The sequence below is a fragment of the Callorhinus ursinus genome, unplaced genomic scaffold, assembly GCF_003265705.2.
Source record: "Callorhinus ursinus isolate GAN/ISIS: 27379988/994484 unplaced genomic scaffold, GSC_fseal_2.0 scaffold1997, whole genome shotgun sequence".
NCBI lineage: Eukaryota > Metazoa > Chordata > Mammalia > Carnivora > Otariidae > Callorhinus > Callorhinus ursinus.
The window spans coordinates 1-9,035 of record NW_027399051.1 but is presented as its reverse complement, the minus strand read 5'-3'; the positions used below and the strand labels follow the sequence as shown (position 1 = coordinate 9,035).

The 9,035-nt window shown below is 53.4% G+C and overlaps 1 long non-coding RNA gene across 1 annotated transcript; it reads right to left on the bottom strand.

Annotated features, from left to right (window-relative positions):
* Window positions 1-1,974: 1,974 nt before the first annotated feature.
* Window positions 1,975-4,610, bottom strand: LOC141372168 (uncharacterized). Its single transcript, XR_012377474.1, has 3 exons — window positions 4,547-4,610; window positions 3,410-3,537; window positions 1,975-2,053 (listed from the first exon to the last, which is right to left on the bottom strand). It is a non-coding gene; the product is annotated as an uncharacterized lncRNA (long non-coding RNA).
* Window positions 4,611-9,035: the final 4,425 nt, after the last annotated feature.

Here is a 9,035-nt window from a genome sequence, read left to right as displayed (position 1 = left end):
TGGCCATAGAAGGGACCCCCGCACGCACCGCCATCTGTGTCTGCGGACAGGCTGGGCCCCTTCTCCAAGGACTTCTGCTTCCTGTCCCTGCGGCGATGGCAGCGGTGGTGGTGATGGGGCGCAGCCTGGCTGGCTGGGGCACGGTCCAGGGCAGCGATGCAGAGATGAGCCATGTGGGGACGCTGGGGCTCCAGTGTGGAGATGGAGCGCTTCATGGGGCTGGCGTTGGGGCCCGGCTGCGGGTGGGATGTGGGTTGGCACACAGTCTGAGAGAGGGGCCTGGGGCAGGCTCCAGGGAGGCACTGAAGGCCTGGGGTTCAGGAACCACCAGGCCCCTCCCTCTCCCCAGAAATCTCTTCCCCACCCAGGCCCACCCTTTCTCCCAGAGCATGCTGCACAAAGTGCTGTCCATCTCTGCCAGCGGGGCCCAGAGAGCTGTTGGCCTCAGTGTCCCTCAGGGACAGGGAGGATGCCAGGAAGAGGGAGGCTGTGGGCCTGGCTGGGAGAACCCTGAGGGGTGGCTGCGTGTGATGGCTCTGCTGGGCCAGGGCCATGGGGCTCCTGCCCTGGGCTGAAATCGGGACCTGCGGAAAGGGGCCTTCCAAGGGGAGCTGACCCTCAGCCTCCACTCCGCGTCCTCAAGCTGGCCGCCCAGCGGGCCAGGATCAGGAAGGGGAAGAGGGCGGGAGCCACTACCAATGGGAGGCAGAGACAAGTTTAGAGAATGAAGTCATTTGGAATGTGCAGAACCAGGAACCACAAAAGGAGGCAGGGACAGGGCCAGGCCCAGGCAAACACTGAAGGTCCCCGGCTGGAGGACATGCCCCTCTAAAGCCCCTCACCATCCCAGGACGTGAAAGCAGGGCCCCCTGACACAGCCTCAGGTCTGCAGGCCCCTCTCTGCGGCCTTGTGAATGGGCCCACAGGCCCCTTGCCCTGGAGCTTCCTGCTTGGTACTCAAAGCACCCCCGAAGGAGCAGGGGATGGAGGTGGTGCCGCCTCCAGAGTCCAGAGAAAGAACAGGGCAGGTCGGGGGCCTGGGTGGCACAGTCGGTTAAGCGACTGCCTTCGGCTCATGTCATGACCCTGGAGTTCCAGGATCGAGTCCCGCATCGGGCTCCCTGCTCAGCAGGGAGTCTGCTTCTCCTTCTGATCCTCCCCCATATCATGTTGTCTTTCTCTCTCATTCTCTCTCTCAAATAAATAAAATCTTAAAAAAAAAAAGCACAGGTTAGGTTATCCCCAGAACATCGATGGGGAAAAGGGAGGACCAAGCTCTGAGGCACCGTGTGCATGGCAGCGGGGACGGGGGGGACAATGCAGGCTGGTGTGGGAGAGGGATGTCCTAGAGAGAGGGAAAGTCTTGGTCAGGGACACTGGGCTGGGAGATGGAAGCCCCAGGGCCACAGCAGGAGGCTGAGCACAGGTGGGCGGTGGGGATTCTCGGCAGGCCTCCGAGGACTCTGGCTGCACCTCTTGAGACCATCATCCTGGAGTTCCCAACAGGGCTGACAGTTTCGAGGTCGCAGTGCAGGTAGGGAGCCTTCACACAGGACACAAGCCCTCCCCAAGCCAGGTCTCCTCATCCCCCACCCCCACTCCCATGACCCTGACCCTCCCAGACCACCCACCTGAGTCTCTGCAGCCGGGCGAGGCATGCAGGCCGCTCGTCCCTGGCTCTCCAGTCCGGGTTGGGGCTCCCCGTCAGGACCTCTCAGGGCAATGCTCTGCATCTGGACATGCACAGCCTGGGCATATAGCAGCCCGCATTCACACTAGCCCCCACCCCACTCTCACCTTCTCCCCTATCCTGGGCTCCCCACCACTTTCCTGCCATCTCCCACCATCCCTGTCTCACCCCAAACCTTATCTCATCCCCCATCCCCAGCCTGACTCCCCAGCCCTGGGAGCCCTCACCGGTTTACCTGGTTATACCACTGGGATCTTTGTAGAGTGGCCACACTCCAGGGGTGTCCTTGCCTCATAGGGTACCTCCTGGGTCCTCTGAGTACCCCAGGAAACAGACTCCTTGATGCCACTCTCCTGGGTTTGTCTGTAGAGAAGAGAGGATTGTGCTGTTGCCTCAGAGGTCTGTGGGCCATGGAATGCCCACCAAGGACCTGGCTCCAACCTGCCAGGAACCTATACTGGCCCCTTCTACTCTGGGTTAGAAGCGGCCCAGACGCGTGAGGCCCTTCAAGTACAGGCTCTCAAGTGGCCACACAGCAAGGGATGCCGACCCAGTGCCAGGGCTCAGAGTAGATGGGCAGAGATTGCGCCCGGACATGAGTCCGAGGGAGGTCTGGGCCCACCGCTTCCTGGTCTAGGGACACCCGGCAGGATCCTTGGCCCTAGACAGGGCCTCCCAGGAGTAGTGGGAGTCCACATGTGCACAGCATGCATGACGCAGAGTGCGGACATCCTGTCTACACTGTTGCACAGCAGGCCCTGACCACTACGTTAGGGTCAGTGTAGTACTCAGGAAAACCTACCTGATTAACCGTCCAAGACCCACAACCAGGCTTCAGAAAAGAACGTCCAATCATGTACAGATGAGGAGGAAATCAGGAGCCCTAAACATGCATGCTGTGCCCAGCCTGGTACCAGGGCCCACACTTTAGCCCTTGCTGGATGAGGCAGAGCACAGGTCCCCCTCTTTGGGCTCAGCCAATGATTTCCTTTAGCCAATAGGGTGTTAGCAGACCTGGGGCCCTGCTGGCCCTGAGGGGGGTGGCTGAGAGGAGCCTGCCTGCTACCACCCCTCAGTGACACACGGTGCAAGACAGGTAGGTGACTGTTAGTTCGCAACACTTGGTTTTGAGTGGTTCATTACCAAGAATTATTGTGGCAAGAGTTAGGGGTTAGGTAACAAGGATGTTACCAAATTGTCTACAAAATACGGTTGTTTCAGAAATCACTACTGGAGTGGAGATCTTAGGAAAAATATCTTAGAGGAGTTAGGAAGACTAGACACACACAGGCCGTCAACAGAATGGGGTCGAAACAAATCATTTCTCAACGGGCAGTGAGGAAGCGGAGGCAGAGGCCCCTCACCGGAAAGGGAAATGGGCATGCATAATGGGAGGTAAGAGTGGGATCCTCCGAATGTCTAAATCCACTGACCTCACTGCCATCAGAGGCACCCGTGTAACGTTTCAGGAATTAGCTTTGGAGTCCACCATGGACGGCACCAGCAGCCCGCCTGGACTAGCTTTCAGGCAGCATCCACGGGGAACCATTTGGGGAGAGGTGCGCACGGGGTGGAACAGAGAGGCCAGTCTCCCAAAGTGGTGATGGGACCTGAGGGCTCCATGTCTTGCAGCACAGCCTACAGGGAGCCCCTCTGGGAGGGGGAGAAACCAGGAGTCCTGCCTCCTCCGTGCACCTCGCACCCTGGCCAGGTACTCACACGGCCCCACCGTTGCTGAGGGACGCAGAGCTCTTCTGCTGAAGGAAAACCCGGGCTCCTCGGAGCACAGCCGGCTGTGTCTGCTCCAGCGTGGACTTCAGAGTGTAGAACAGGGACACAGGGTCCATCTGTAGAAGGGACGCAGGGAAGAGGAAGAGCTCTAAGGGCAGAGACAGGTGTGCCAGAAAGCTGGCCTGACCCCACAGCATGGGTTGGTGCTCCTTCTTCCCTGCCCCAGCCCTACACAGGAGGTAGGTGGGGGCTTACTCCCAACCTGGCCTGTGAGTGACATCAGGAGTGTCATTTCACTTCTTGGAGCTTTAGTTTCCCTACCTACAAAATCTGGGGACTTCATCCAATTACAAATGGTAAAAAGATTTCATCTCATCATCAACTTGGATTGATGGGTAGAGGCTGCATGAGCCCCCGACTGAGCAGAATTCTAAGGACATTTCAGGGCTCAGGTGATGGTGGGGGGGCACTGATGGGTGTCTTCAACAGACAGGGGAATGGGGGATGTGGTGTGGGCATCAGATACTTCCCATCCCACGATGGGTGAATGTCCCTGTAAGCTCCGAACACCAGGCAACTTTCTAGACAGAGTCTACGTATGGTCACTGATGGTTTGGCTGTGTGGGCAGGTTGTTATCTTTGAAGGATGACGTCAGGAAGATGGGGCCCCAAACCAGCCCAGTAAGAGTCATGAGTGGAAGAAATCATGACCCTGGACCCAGCAGTTTGATTCTCTCTGGTCCCTGCCAATGTGCACGGTAATCAGTTTCTCCTCGAACCTCCCCAAACAACCTCCACAAATATTCTTCAAACTTCTTTCTTCTACCACTTAAAACAGTGGTATCTCCAGGGAACATGTCCTCAGCCCCTTGTCTACTGCTCCTGAACACTAGGTCTCCACATTAGGGGGCCCCCACTACCAGCAAGAGACCAGCCGTTGGAAAGCATACAGGCTGTATGGGGTTTCTGACTTTGGGGCCGGAGAGTGAGGCTACACGAAGAAACTCTCATCTCCCTTTTCCCGCTGTGCAATCCCATGAAAGATGTGGGTTTCCTCTGCCGTCAAAAAAACTGATGGGTGCCAGAGTCTGGGGTTGACTTCTTGGAAATCCTGGAGCTCGGTACCTGGGACAGGCCTCCCGTGGCCTGGTGAATCTGTTCTCTGGGGGTCTTGTTCTGTTTGTAGAAGTATCATCAGAGCTGCATACACCTTTCCTACGGTCATCTGATCAGCTGGAGGGAGAGAAAACAGAGGGTGGAGTGTGGAGGAGGAAGGGGAGGTAGGGGGCAAGGGAACAGCCTCCACCACAAGGACCTCTGGACATGCTCAGGGAAGGGCACAGGGCTTGGCTGAAGTTGCATCTTTGGACACTGAGTGCGTGTCCTCTGGAGCTGTACTGACTCTCCACAGGGACCTCCATCTCCTCCCAATGAAGTGGATGTGGGGTTTAAACTTTAAGCACCTCATCTCTAACTGTAGGGGTCTCCCTGCTGTTCTCTGAAATTTTTTAAGTATACACCCCCACCAGGAACGTGGGTGACTGTGGTCATCAGAGTAAAACCCAGGGAATCCCTTCCCACATTCCCTATGCACCCACTGGTAAGACCGTTCTCCCTGCAGGTGGAAACTAAGTCTAGACTATAGACGAGGTCACCCAGGCCCAGGCCTCCTGGCTCTGCCTCTGGGTGGGACACAAAGGGGGGGTGAACAAGGAGAATTTCTTGCCCTCACTTACGTTTATGGGGTGGCACCAGTAAATCCCGGGTCTTCTGGGGCAGATTGGCCCACATAGAGGAAATCTCCTTCCTCAACTCTGCATCACACTGATGCTGCTTGGTGCCAGCTGGGGCAGGACAAGGGTGTGGAGGGGAAGAGAGATGTTAGGAGCTGTCTCACGGGCCCCCTGGGGGAGCCGGCAGGGAGAGGTGTGGTGTGAGGGGAAATGGGGAAAGGACAGTGCCAGGAGAAAGACAGAGCGGGGAGAAGCACGGCCACCGCGGCTGTCAGAGTGTCCCTGAATGGCACGTGCAGAGACAGAGGCCTGTGTGCGTGGGCCCTGGCAGTGGAGAAAGGATATGGTGGCGGTCCAGCTGTTCATCCAACCATTCAAAACTATCAAGTGAGCACCCTCCCGTGCCAGGGACTATTCTAGGTGATGGAACAAAAGCAAAGGAGCAGCCTTTGTGGCACCATGTGGCTTGACTCAGCAATAAATTGGCAGTAAGTTCAAAACCTAGTGTGTTGGGTGCAGAAAAAGCTTAAGTAGGGAGGGATGAGAAATATGAAGAGGACTGAAATTTTGGACAGGGTAGTCAGGAAAGGTCTCATGAGAAGGTGGTGTGTGTGTAAGACTCCGAAGGCAGAAAAGGACCAGGGGGTACAAAGGCTTGGTGTGTCACACAACCAGCCAGGAAGGCAAGGCTCACTGAGCAGAGGGTGGGGGTGAGGGGTTGCAGGGAGAAGATGTTGAGATAGGAAGCAGCAGAGTGTGATAAGCAGAGGGAGAAAATACTCTGATTGATCTTTTTTTTGCATCAGGTTTACTATGGTATAATGTACATACAATGAAATCCACCCTTTTCAGTTATCCCATTCTATGAACTTTGGTAAATGCAAAAAGCCGCGCATCCACCCCCACAATAGAGACATGGTATATGGCCCCACAGCCAAAGTCCCTCTGTGCTCCCTTTGTAGCTGACCTCTTGGGCTCCTCTCACCCCGTCCCATCCCTAGTGTGTTTTCTGTCTCGGTCTGTTTTGCCTTCTCCAGAATGCCACACAAACAACGTCGTGGGGTATATTGGCTTTTGAGTAGGACTTCTCCACTCAGCGTGGTGCCTTTGAGATTCAGTCCATGTTGTTGAGTGTATAAGTAGCCTGTTTCTTTCGATTGCGGAGTACTACCTTATGGTATGGATAGACCACAATTTGTTTATCCATTCACCAGTTGTGAACATTTGAGTTGCTTATATTTTGAGGAGATTATGAAATAAAGCTGTGAACATTTGCATATATGTTTTTGTGCAGATGTATGTTTTCTTTTCTTCCCACTTGGGAGTGGGCTGGCTGGGCCGTACGGTAAGGAACTGCCAAACTAGGATCATAAGAATTTCATATTATGCATTCTCACCAGGACTTAATATTGTCATTGAAAAAAAGTATTTTAGTCGTATTAAAAACCCTGTAGTGTTATCGTACTATGGCTTCATTTTGGATTTCTCCCATCCAAGTACTAACCAGGCCCGACCCTGCTTAGCTTCCAAGATCAGAGGAGATCGGGCACGTTCAGGGTGGTATGGCCGTAGATTTCATTTTGGATTTCTCTAATGATTAATGATATTGAGCATCTTTATAGGTGTTTATTTGCCTACCATATATATATTTTGGTGACATGTCTATTCGAATCCTTTCCCCATTTTTATTAGGTGGTTTATTTTCTTATTACTGAGTTGTGACAGACCTTTATCTAGCCAGAAACTGATCCTATATCAGATATATGGTTCAAAAATATCTTCACCAATGCCTTAGCTTTGTCTTTTCATTTTCTTAAAAGTCTTTTTGAAGAGCAAAAGTTTTTAATGTTGATAAAATTCAATTTTTCAATTTTTCTTTTATGGCTCATGCTTTTGGTGTCTTCAAAAATCTTTGCCAAACTCAAAATTGCCAAAAACTCTCTCCTGTGTTTCCTTCTAGAAGTTTTATAATTTTACATTTTACATTTATGTCTATGATCAATTTCAAGTTAATTTTTGTAGGAGGTAAAAGGTATGTGCTATGGACTGAATTGTGTGCTGCCCCCGTTCACATGTTGAAGCTAGAACCCTCATTTTGACTGTATAAGGCCAAGAAGGAGGCAATTAGGTGAAATGAGGTCAGAAGGGTGGGACCCTGACCCAGAGAGTTAGTGTCCTTATGAGAAGAGACAGCAGAAAATTCATTCACTCTCTGTATGCACTCAGGGAAAGACCATGTGAGCACACAGTGAGAAGGTGACCACCCTACAAACCAGGAGAACAGGCCCAGGAATGAAACTTACCTTCCTGGCACCTTGATTTGGACTTTTAGCCTCCAGACTGTGAGAAATAAATTTCTGTGTTTAAATCACTCAGTTGTGGTTCTTTGTTATTGGCAGCCCAAGCAGACTAAGACACTAAATGTCAAGATTTTTCCCTTTTTTGACAGTGTGAGGGTTCCGGTGTCGACCACCACCCTGGGCACTTGGGAGTAGGAAGAGATACCCACCACCAAGTCCAGAGAACTATAGCACAAAAGGCCTCAGCTTACTCTGCTGTCACTTGGGCTGCAGAGATGCAGTGTCCCAAGGGTCCCACAGGCTTGTAGAAGGGCCTGTTGGACTTGGATCTCCATCCCCGACCCCCGTGTGATCCCAGTCTTGGGAAAATATTTTCTACCCCCTCGACGTCCTTCTCAGCAGAGGACAGAATCGGGACTTGGGGGGCTGAGGACCTGGCTACGCAGAACGTCGCAGAGCCCTGGGCCACCAGTCTGGAGACCAAGGTCAGGGCCCTCCTTGTTGAAGCCTCAGGGTCCGCATTTGGAAGAGGATCCAGAATCACTGCTCTGGTCTGTGTGGAGAGGCCTTAGGCAGGAATGGAGCACCAGGACCGGAGAGGGAAACGGGGACAAGGGAGGCTTCTGAGAGTTCTCACATCACCCATGGAACCCACAGATCCTGCTCCTGGGAGAGACACAGACACAGAGACAGAGAAGGAGACAGAGAATGAACACAGGACAGAGGGAACCAGTAGAAGTCACAGACTCCATCAGCTTGGAAATGACATCCCGGCATTTGGTGCCATTCTATTCCTGAGAGCGCCGGCACATAGGCCATACACCCTGGAGAGGAGGGGATTCCACAGGGATGTGTGACCAGGACTCAGGGGTGCCAGGAGCCACTGTGAGGATGGCCCAGCACATGGGCACAGACGAGGCCCAGGAACCTGAGCCTAACCCTAATGGGAGCCCCTGGAAGTCTGTGTTGTGAGAGGACAAGGTCAGAAACAGTTCATTACTACCTTCCCACGGGGGCTGAGACAGAGGCAGGAGAGGGGCGGCTTTGTCTGGACCCCAGAGCAGATTCAAGCCCCTCTGAGCTGTGTTCCATGCCAAGCCCAGCCCCTGGCTCATCCTTGCATGGCCAAGTATGCACCAGCCTCTCGTGATAGCAGGCACGGAACATGTGTAGAGGTCCCTAACCCTAAACCTAACCCATACCCTAACCCGTATGCTAACCCTAACCCCTACTCTAACCCTAAACCCTAACCCTACCCATAACCCGAACCCTAAACCAAAACCGTACCCTAACCCTAACCTGTACCCAAACCCATACCCTAACCCATACCCTAACACTAACCCGTACGCTAACCCTAACCCCTAACCCTAACCGTAACCCAAACACTAACGCGTACCCGTACCCTAACCCGTACCCTAACCCGTACCCTAGCCTAACCCTAACCTGTACCCTAACCCATACCCTAACACCTACCCTAAACCATACCCTAAACCAAACCCATACCCTAACACCTACACTAACCCCTAAACCTAACCCGTAACCTAAACCGTACACTAACCGTAACCCGAACCCTAAACCGTG